Here is an 11557-nt window from a genome sequence, read left to right on the forward strand (position 1 = left end):
TTCCTGACTTTATCCTTTTTCATCTTCCTACAAATCCACCTCCTCCTGAAGTCTTTTCTCCATCACCCTCTTTATATAATCAGTAGTCATCATGCTTGACCCTCACTCGATGACAGGAACTTTAATTCATTTACTTAGCTTAGTGCCATAAAGAGTCAATGTATGGGGAGGAGGAACTGCTGAATAAATAAATAAATGAACTAATTAGATAACAATCTTTGTTCGTTTTTTGTATTTGGGCCACACCCTGTGGCAGCTCTCAGAGCTTACTCCTGGTTCTGCCTCAGAAATCACTCCTGGCAGGCTCCAGGTCCATATGGAATGTTGGTGATTGAACCTGGGTTGGCCACATGAAAAGCAAATGCCCTCCCTACCTGTTGTGTTATTGCTCCAGCCCCTAGACCAAATTGTAATGAACTATCTCCCCTTCCACAAGTCCAACTTCCCCAAACCCCCTGCCCCCGTTCTCTACACTCAAGCTTGCTTAGATATATGCTGCTCTGGAATCCTGCATATCTACTCTGGGTAGTATGTCCACTTGGGGCCTCCCCAGCAGCCCCATCTCAGTACATTTCTCTCACCAGGGACATGCATCACCACCAGCACCTGCCCCAGCTCTCTACTTCTCTCATTCCTCTGGCCAAATCCTCCAGGCTTTTGCTCCTTTGCCACTTTCTCCAGGATATCTTCCCTGAGCTCTCTGCCATCTCAAGTAGCAGGGAATCACCTCTTTTCTGGTTTCTCCATTCCCTGGCCAGCCTGTGCAGACTTGAATCTAAGCCTTTTCTTTCCTTTTATTTATTTATTTATTTATTTTTGGTCACACCCGGCTGTGCTCAGGGGTTACTCCTGGCTCTGCACTCAGAAATTGTTCCTGGCAGGCCCGGGGAACCATATGGGATGCCAGGATTCAAACCACCATTCGTCCTGGATTCACTGTGTGCAAGGCAAAAGAGCTACTGCTGTGCTATCTCTCCAGCCCCCGATCTAAGCCTTTTCTATGTGACCCAGTAAGAGAATTGGAACAGGGCAGGGAAATTGGAAAGGGCCATGTGTGGGCAGGTGCATGTGACTTTAGAATATATACCTGCATGAGAATCCAGATCCACCTCAAGATAGTTCAAGCTGAGGCTACATTCTACCAGAGAGGCGAAGAGGGCACCTGCTGACTGAGCATGTGATAGAGGCTCAAGGAGCATGACCCAGTGCCCACTCTGACTGACTTCACTGGGACTGTATGGTAATGGGGTCTGGGTTCTGCTTTAGGAGCTCCATCTTGTCTCAGCTTTGCCCCCTGTCATGGACCAGTCACTTCAGCTCAGGCTCCAAGCTCCCTTTAGAACTAGGGAGAGAGGAGACTGAAATGCGCAGCTTTCAAAAGCCCACTAGGGGGCAGGCATGGTGTTCCAGAGAGAAGCAGGGGTGTCTAGCGCAAGCCTGGATTCTTAAGTGGCTCAGCTGGAGGGAGAGAGGTGCCAGTGATGATGAACTGACACACTGACTCTGGCTACAGTGAGAAGACAGTGGCTGTCCCCATCTCAGAGGCCTGGCCCAAGAAGACACATGTCCAAGACTTGTCTAGTCTCAGCCACTTACTTTTCCTTCCTTCCTTCCTTCCTTCCTTCCTTCCTTCCTTCCTTCCTTCCTTCCTTCCTTCCTTCCTTCCTTCCTTCCTTCCTTCCTTCCTTCCTTCCTTCTTTCTTTCTTTCTTTCTTTTTCTCTTTCTTTCAGGGTTATTTCTGGCTCTGCACTCAGAAATCACTCCTGGCAGGCTCATGGGAACATATGGGATGGCAGGGATGGAACCTGGGTCCATCCTGGGTAGGCCATATGCAAGGCAAACATCCTACCACTGTGCTATCACTCTGGCTCCAGCACTTACACTTTCCATGAAACAATACTGGGTGTTCTCCATCTCTGCTTCAAGAATGTTTGGGATACCAGGCTGCTACAAGGAGGTGAGGAGTAAGTCCACAGCCAGGAAGGCCCTGCATGCAAGTGTCTTTCATGGCCGACCTGCCCGACTGTGGGGTATCACTCCTATAAGCCCTGGACATCCATTTATGCTCTCCTATCAGAACAAGGGTTGATCCTTCTTTCTTCCCTCTCTCTCCTTCTCCCCCTCTCCATAACCCTTTGCCAAATCCTTTCCACAAGTAGAACTACCACCACAGTCTCCACACCTCTCCTCTAAACCACCCAGGAAGCACTAGCCTCAGGCCACTCTCCTGCTCTAGTCCCCTCCAGTTCATGTTGTCCAGTCAATCCTGCAGCAAAGAGCCTCCTGCATTAGTTTCCTCTCTGCACACCACCTCCCACTGAGGACCAGAGCTTCTGATGGAGAGTGAGCTCCTGCCAGCAGACCCTCCCACCTGTCCTGATATCCAATCTTTCCCACCTCCATCCTTAGGCACATCTTTCCTCTCACATTGCCAAGACCCTCCCCTAGTTTCAACCGGAAAGTTATTTTTCTAAAGAATTTTCCTGGAACAGGGTGGTAATTTAAAGAGCTGGAGTACATGCTTTGTAGGCGCAAGACACAGATTTGACTTCTGACACCATATGGTCTTCAAGTACTGCAGGAGTTAGTCCTGATAAGAGACTGAAGTCGTCCCTGAACATCTCAAGGCATGCCCCTCCAATCAAAAATGTTTCAAATTAATTTCTGTAAATGGATCCCAGTCCTGGAACCAGTGCCTGTCCCCTTTGTGTCCATCTGCAAAACCTTCAGACCTGAGCATATCAAAAGCTCCTCTGGGTCCATTTTCAGAGTTGTCACATGCATGATCTAGGGGAAACAGGACCCTGAGAGACCACATCCCATTCTTTGGGCCATCAAGGATGTGCTATGGACCACATAGGATACTGGGCACTTGGCATCACATTGCAACTAGCTCCAGCTTGCTGGTTCATCCAGGAGACATGAAAGTTTGTTGGGGAAGAAGAGTGTCCAGAAACCACACAACTAACATTACAAACATCTTTTATTTTTTTGTTTGTTTTTTCGGACCACGCCTGTTCGATGCTCAGGGGTTACTCCTGGCTAAGCGCTCAGAAATTGCCCCTGGCTTGGGGGACCATCTGGGATGCCGGGGGACCGAATCGCGGTCCTTCCTTGGCTAGCGCTTGCAAGGCAGATAGATACCTTACCTCTAGCGCCACATGCCGGTCCCAAACTTCTTGATCTCACTCTTTCTCTTCCAAGTCCCCTTCCTGGTTGCTCCTCCACTTACAGCTGTCCTCTTGCCTGCCAACCCAGCTGCAGTTCCAAGCCAGCCAGCACCCAGCTTCCTGCTGTCTCAGCTGTTACACAAAGAGAACCACAGCTCTTTAAAGAACCAACTCTGGTCTGGGGTAATGGGTAGGAAGTGTCTCTGCAGGAAGACCTGGAGAGGATCCATATCCCTGAAGAGGAGAAAGTGATTATGTGACTGTGAAATAAACCTGCTTTAGGGTCATCACTACAAGGGACATATTACATTCTTGTGAGTTCTAAGAGCTTGGACACTCTGTCGCCCAGAGAACTGGATGGACTAAGCCTTATTTTTGCAGAGTATGCCCACACAGAGAGCTGATCAGTGGAAAAAGATGAGATGATGCAGCAGAAGTGGTGACTGGTGACCATTCAGTCTCCAGCCAGCGGGTGAGACCAGTCAACGGAAACAGGGTGGGGGCTGGAGAGGCAGTTGGGTGAGGCTGGGGCAACAGTCAGGTGTGTCCGGAGGGCAAAGGTGGAGTGGAAGGGGATACATTAGAGCATTTGTATGGTAGATACATGTCAAGCCTGGGTGCTGCAGTATGGGGTGGGTGGTGGGGGAGTGGATGAGCAGGAAGGCTGATAAACTCAGATGGCCCTGGAGATATTTGGAGGGCAGAGTCAGGCCTCCATGTGCCGAGCAGGCCACTAGAGGAATCCCGGAGATAGTGTTTTCCAACCTCCTGTACAGCCTCCATATTCCATTCCTGACACAAACAGAATGCTCTCTTCAATCCACTTTTTTTGTTGGGTTTTGGGCCACACCCGGTGGTGCTCAGGGGTTACTCCTGGCTCTACACTTAGAAATCGCTCCTGACAGGCTTGGGGGACCATATGGGATGCTGGAAATTGACCGAGGGTCTGTCATGGGTCAATTGTGTGCAAGGCAAATGTTCTACTACTGTTCTATCACTCCACCCCTTCAATCATTTTTTGTTTATTTGCATTTGAGACACACTTGTCTATGCTTAGGGCATTTTCCTGGCTTCACACTCAGGAATTACTCCTGGAGAGCTAAGGGGATCGATCATACAGAATGACTGAGATCAAACCTAGGTCAGCACATAAAATACAAACACCCTACCCACTGTACTATCTCTCTAGCCCCATATATATACTTTTTTTTTAAACAAAGAAAATTATTGTGAGAGGAAGGGAGAATCTAGATCCTGGAGCAGAGGAGGACATGTGCTCAGAACCCCCAGTGCCATCAATGGGAGGAAAGAAGGCAGGTGACTTGCGAACCAGGAACCCGAGCATCCACCCACAGACATTGGACTGCCCTGCTGGGGTGAAGGGTATGGGGGCTGGGAGGGAGATATGAGGAGAATAAAGGGTAATGGGAAGAGCAGGGTGGGATCCAGCCTTGCCAGCCGTAGCTGGGTACCTAGGAGGCAGGAAATAGGGATTGTTCCTATGTCTCAAGAGGTGGGGCAGGGCTGGATGTGGATGGGCCCGAGGGTGGGCTTGGGTCCCTGATTCAAGTGTCCTGGTTCTTCAGGACACAGATGTCCTGATTCTCCAACACACAGGAGAGAAAACATAGAGGAGAATCCCAGGCTAACTTAAAGAAACATTGCAGAGAAAGAACAAATCTCAAAGGCATTAGAAAACAAGAGCATGAGAAATGGTTTCCAGTAGGAAGCTTGCCACTGGGTTGAGGCAGGAAATAGAGAAGGGAACAGTACAAAATGGGTGGAGGAACACACACTCTGGGGGAGTAGAGTGCTAAAAGGTGTATAAAGTAGAGAAAGGCTGGGGGAAGCAGAGGGAAGCTGGGGACATTAATGAAAGAAAATGGACATTGGTGAAGGACCAGTGCTTGAGCATTGTACAACTGAAACCCAATTATGAATGTCTTTGTAATGTACAAATTACAATTATTTTGGGATCGGAGAGATAGCACAGCTGTAGGATATTTGCCTCGCACATAGCCAATTCAGGACAATTTTTTTGGGGGGTCACACCCAGCAGTGCTCTGGGGTTACTCCTGGTTCTACACTCAGAAATCGCTCCTGGCAGGCTCGGGGAACCATGCGGGATGCCGGGATCCAAACCATCGTCCTTCTGCATGCAAGGAAAACGCCCAACCTCCATGCTATCTTACCGGCTCCCAGACAATTATTATATTTTTTGTCCACACCCGTTTGACACGCAGGGGTTACTCCTGGCTTTGCGCTCAGAAATCGCCCCTGGCTTGGGGGGGGCGGACCATATGGGATGCTGGGGGATCGAACCTAGGTCTATCCTAGGCTAGCACTTGCAAGGCAGACACCTTACCTCTAGTACCACCTCTCTGGCCTCCCCAGGACTTTTTTTTTTTTTTTTTTTTTTTGGTTTTTGGGTCACACCCGGCAGCGCTCAGGGTTTACTCCTGGCTCTATGCTCAGAAATCGCCCCGGGCAGGCACAGAGGACCATATGGGATGACGGGATTCGAACCACCATTCTTCTGTATGAAAGGCAAACACCTTACCTCCATGCTATCTCTCCGGCCCCAAGGACAATTATTTTTATCAATAAAAATAAACAGAAAAATATAAGTAGAATTTCAGGTCACAGAAGAAGCCAGTGAGCAGCCAAATGGGGCAGAACAGTCGTTCCCTCATTTGCAGGCCTTGGGAGTCAGGCCTATATGACCATCTCTCAGGAGACAAGATTCTGGCCCTGCCTAGATGCCAAGCTCGGGGTCCTGGGCACACCTTCTCACTCGAAGGCTACTGGGAAGCCACAGACATATGTGCAGGGGCTTTTCCTCCCACTTAAATCTGTGAAGACATGCTGGTGTTGCCACAGGACCACAGAGGGTTGGCTTCTAAGGAAATGGGCCATACCAACTCCACGCCCTGTGCTCTCTAGTGGGTGCTGGCTTTCACGGGTGCATGGTTGGGAGTGGGAGGGGGTTTAGGAAGTATGTGGCATGAGTGCCAACATTGCCCGGGGCAGCAGAGTGCCATACCTGTTTGTCATCTTCTGTCTTATCACTGCCCCAAGCTGACATTTGACTTATTCCAGGAGAAAGTCATGTGAAAGAGACAAGAAGGGGTTCAACGGAGCTGTGCTAAAGAGGACCGTAGCCCTGGAGGGCTCTGTCTCTTTTGCTCCACACTCACTGTCTGGGAGAGAGTGGGGTGCATCAGTTCTGTTGTCCACCTTTTTTTGGACCATACCTGGCAGTGCTCAGGGCTTACTCCTGGCTCTGCACTCAGGGATCACTCCTAGCAGGCTCAAGGGGCTGTTTGGGGTATTGAGGATTGAATCTAGGTCAGTTGCATGCAAGACAAGTGCCTTTACCACTGTAGTATTGCTTTGGATCCAAACTTCCCACCTTTATCTCTATCCACTCACATCACCCAGGCATGTCAAGAGGGAAGGGAGGGGGCAGCACAAACCACAACAAATCGGATGCAAGGGGAAAGCAGGCCAGATACAAGGAGCTTCCTCTTCAAACTACTCTAACTCACCAAGCCCTTGTATCTCATCTTCAAGAAGGCCAACAGCCATCACATAGATATGGGGATCTGTGACAAAAGCCAGCTGGGTCCCTCTCTGAACAGAGGAATAGGTTTGACTGGAATCCCAGGCTGGGCACCTCTGTGCTGGCAGTGCAAACTCTGGGCTTCCTTATACATATAATGGAGATACAGCAGTGAATGTAATTGTAGGTAATCTCTTGTAGTAACAACAGCATGGACTAGAGCGATAGTACAGGGGTAAGGCATTTGTCTTTGGGTGGCCAACCCTAGGTTCAAACTTGGCATCCCATATAATCCTCCGAGGCTGTCAGGAGTGATTCCTGAGTGCAGAACAGAAGTAACCCCTGAGCACTACTGGGTGTGGCTCCAAAACCAAACAAAACAAAAAACAAAAAAAGCCCAGAGTGGTTATAATGACATCTTAATAGGAGTGGAAGGACTTCTTTATTTTTGGTTTCCCAAGTGGTGCTCAGGAGGCCCCAGGATCCCTTCTAGGGATTCTAGGCCGACCAGGCTGGAAGTTCAGCTTCAGACCTGGAGGAGCTTGGGGGCCCCAGGTGACTGATACCCAATGAAGCTCAGGGATCCCTGTGGTGTCGGGATCAAACTGCATGTGCCTTACCTCCTGGACTCTCTTCAGTCCAGAAGTCGAGGAGTGAGGGTATCACACAAGGCAACAGCTTCCCTGGACAGCACCTGGGCCAGCCCATCTGGCTCCCACCAGGCGATGTGCAAAGTCCACATCTGGTCTCAGGATTCTCCAGTAGGAAAGATTCCTAGTCCTTTCACCCCTTACTCTGGCTTCATTCCTTCATTTCTAAAGCCCGGGGGAAGGGGGCTGAAGGGTGATGCTGACTCACCTCACTGCGGGCTGAAGGCTGCCTTGGAAGCATTTTCCACAGATCTCATCTGCTCACACTTCACCTATGCACTGAGGGCCCAGGCAAAAATTTGCTTGAGATGCAGATTCTGGGTCCTCTCACACACCCTGAACCAGTAGCTAGCATCCAGGTAGTCTCTCAGTCTGGCTGAACAAGCCCTCAGGAACTTCAGGAACCCATGTGAAGCTATACTTGGAGCAAAGTTGAGCCAGGTGGGAAAAAATGCCTGTATGACCTCAGCTCCTCAGCAAAAATCTATGTCCTGCCAGGTAAAAGCTGAAGATTCAGTGAGTCTCTGCAATTGTGGGGGTGGGGACTATTATCCTGAGCCTATGTGAACCAATTTCTGGAAAGTCCTGGCCTCAGGGTATGTACCCACAGTCAGTTGAGAGTCCAGCACTGCTAAGAACCCAATTTAGGAGGATCAGGATGTTGGGGAGCCCAGGAAACAGAGTAACCCTACCCTGTGATACCTTGCTAAAGAAGAGGCCCTTATTTGCCCTCAGCCCAGAGCCCATGGGGCGCAGTCCCTTTTTTCCTGGCTTCCCATAACTGGGTACCCCACTTACCAACAGTTTCCCTTCAGCCTGCTGCATGGTCACAGACATTCAGGGGAGGAAGCCAGGCTCTATAATCAATAATTACTAATCAAAGTGATCTAAATCTCAAGAAATTTCTTGGGTCCCCATCTAACACCCTCACACAGCTGGCAGAGTGGGTTGTCATATAGGAGACATGGACAGAATGACTTGCCCATGACCTCTCAAGAGGGCACGTGGGGTATGATTTCCACATGGTTAACTTGGACACAAATGCCTGGTGGCTCTACAGGCTAGAGTACAGGTTCCCAGCAGTGCAGCCAAAGCTGTGCACTGTCTGTGGCACAGCACAGCTGACTGTCGAAACAGCTCTGCTCTATCCTGATTCTCCCAGACTCATATTTTTGGCCCTCACTCTCTTCCTCTCCCCTGCAACCTTAGGGAACCTGATAGGGGGCAGAGTCCACTGGGCCTCCCTGGCATCCATCTTTATCGCAGAGGTCAAACCTGCTTGAGTTGCCCCCTACACAGGGATTTGGGGTCAGAGGTTTCAGGCCTGTGCTTTGCACTGGTAGCTGTGTGACCATGCAAAGGCAAGCCATACAACTTCTCTGAATCTATGTCCCTTCTGGAAAAGTCCTGCCTTCATTCATGCCTATAAGAAGAGTCATTTCAAGTAAAGAATAGGGTACTTACCAGTCTTGCAATCCTCAATATTTCTATTTGCCCTGCCCCTATTCCTTGGAGCATTGCCCACACATGGTCTTTAAGAAGTATTTTTAGGAGCTGGAGTATAACGGGTAGGGTATTTACCTTGCGGCCAACCTGAGCTCAATTTTTGGCATCCCATATGGTTCCCTGAGCATCACCAGGAGTGATCCCTGAGCATAGAACCAAGCATAAATTTCGAGCATTGCCAGATTGCCAAATGAAATAAGGACAATAAGGTTCAGAGAGGTTTAGCGACTTTGATGTCACACAGAGTGTGCACATCACTGCCTTTCGTGGCCGCTTGCCTCTGTTGAAATCACAGATTCCTCCTGAACAGAGACCAAACCTTCCAGGGAACCTTGTTCCTGACTTAGTGCCAGAGGTGTTTTCTCTTGTTAGAATGGTTGTTCTGAAGATGCCAGAATACATGCCTTCCACTTCACTGTGAGAAGTATGCGGGAACAGAAGCACCTCCACAAAGTTGCTGTCCTGTGAAGGCTGACATGCCACAGGTAAGCAATTCAGGATGTGTGGAATCAGAAGTCACACAATACTATACAAAAAATTGACCTTGGGGGCCTTTACTTTTTGTTTTTGTTTTTGTTTTTTTTTGGTTTTTGGGCCACACCCGGACTTGCTCAGGGGTTACTCCTGGCTGTCTGCTCAGAAATAGCTCCTGGCAGGCACGGGGGACCATATGGGACACCGGGATTTGAACCAACCACCTTTGGTCCTGGATCGGCTGCTTGCAAGGCAAACGCCGCTGTGCTATCTCTCCGGGCCCTGGGGGCCTTTACTTTTTAATTAATTTATTAATTTTGGTTTTGGGGCCACATCTGTCAGTGCTCAGGGGTTACTTCTTTTTCTGCACTCAGAAATTGCTCCTGGTAGGCTCGAAGGACCCTAACGGGTGCCGGGGATTAAACCCGGGTCCGTCCCAGGTTGGCAGTGTGCAAGGCAAATGCCCTACCTCTGTGCTATCACTCTGGCCCTACCTTTAAAGAGGTGACCTTTTAAAGAGGAGCTCCACACAACCCACTGTCAGGCAAATCCAGTGGCCCTTATCTTGAGGCTCCTCCTCCTTTTGGCTAAGTTTAGGTTCCCACACTTGGCCTTCAGAACCCTGCACTCAATTATCCTGTGTCCTCATCCGCATCCCCTCTGGTTGGGGTTCTCTACCAGGGTAGGTCCCAGACATTTTCATTCACCAGCTGTGTGGGTCCCCAGGGAGAAAGGCCCTGTTTACTGAGCAAGAAAGGCCCTATTTACTGAGCAGGGCTGGGGCCCCTACAGGTGCTGAACACACATTCTCTGCACACTGAGCCAGCCAATGGGGGGGGGTAGTGGTTATTATTAGTCTAGTTTCTCAGATCTGTAAACCGAGGTCAAAAAGGTCAGTCAATCAGAGTCACAGAGCAATGTGACTAATCAAGGAGTGGTGAAGGAAGGAGCAATGAAGAAGGAAGCTCAACAAGTGGGGTTCCCAGCTTTTAGCCTAGGAGGCTGCAGCAGGTGGTATGCTTGGTTGTCCAGCTCTCTAACTCCTGGGGAGTCCCATCCACACATTGAGTAAGCAGAACCCCATGAATTAAGTAATCCTAACCATAGCTTTGGGGGTAATGACGGCTGACCATGCCCCACCTCCCAGAACTGCAGCATCACCCTACAAAGATCCCCATGAGAGCCCTGCATTAGGTCAGTAGTTTCAGCCTGCGGTGGGGGCAGCAGCTGGGGCAGAAGAGCCTTGGCAGTGCTTAGCTGAAGCGACCATGGAATCAATCCCTGGACTTTCAGCCCCAGGGACCAGATTATTAGTTGATAATAAAAGCAGCCTTATTAGTCAATGCAATTAAGTCATCAAGAAATTCCCTAATGGACACAGTACAGTGTGGGCAACAGGTTGGGCCCTCAATATTCTGACCTGATACTGACTCTAGAAGCTTTACAGACAGGAAAAATGAGGTTTCATCCCTGGGAACCAGTCAGAGAAGGGACTGAGATCATAACCGGGACCTCCATAAGCATCCATCTGAGGTCTTCCTATCTGGGTCCTCCTTGCAGTGTCAGCCCAGCTCAAGGGAAGCCCTGGTGTCCTCTGGAATTCCAGCAGCTCAGTCCTCTCTAGCTGTTCTCTAGGCTAGAGACTAGTCTTGTCCAGGTACTTTCAAACGCAGATGCCTATGAGGAAGAAAGAAAAGCCAGGGCCAAAGATTCAGGGAACCCCTACCTGGAAACCTCACTTCACTTCATACTAAAAACCACGGGCTCCATGCGGCGCATCCCCCAGGTGAAAAGGGGGATTCCTATGTGCTAATCTGGGCTGATGACCAGGAAAAGAGAAGCCGGCCTGGTGGCCAGCTTGAGCCTTTCCCCCAGGGACCCACGGTATGGGCCACACCCTGCAAGGCAGAGGTCAGGCCAGGCTCTGGAAAAGAGCTGCTTTGGAAGGTTCAACCTGTGATGTAGCTAGAAGAAGGAGGCAATACCATCTCGGACGTTTGCATCGTGGCTTAGCCCAAGTCCAGCAAGATGGAGCTGGAAAAGTCAGCTTAGTGGCTGGAATTATTTGGGGGGGTCCCATAGGACTCCTAACCCTGCTCTTAGAGGCTCTAACTTTGGAAAGATCATTAAAAACAGTTTTCCCCCTAACAGATCCCTTAGCCTCAGTTTCCCCGGGGCAGTTGAATAAGGCAAG

Source organism: Suncus etruscus, chromosome 9, assembly GCF_024139225.1.
Source record: "Suncus etruscus isolate mSunEtr1 chromosome 9, mSunEtr1.pri.cur, whole genome shotgun sequence".
NCBI classification, from domain to species: Eukaryota; Metazoa; Chordata; class Mammalia; order Eulipotyphla; family Soricidae; genus Suncus; species Suncus etruscus.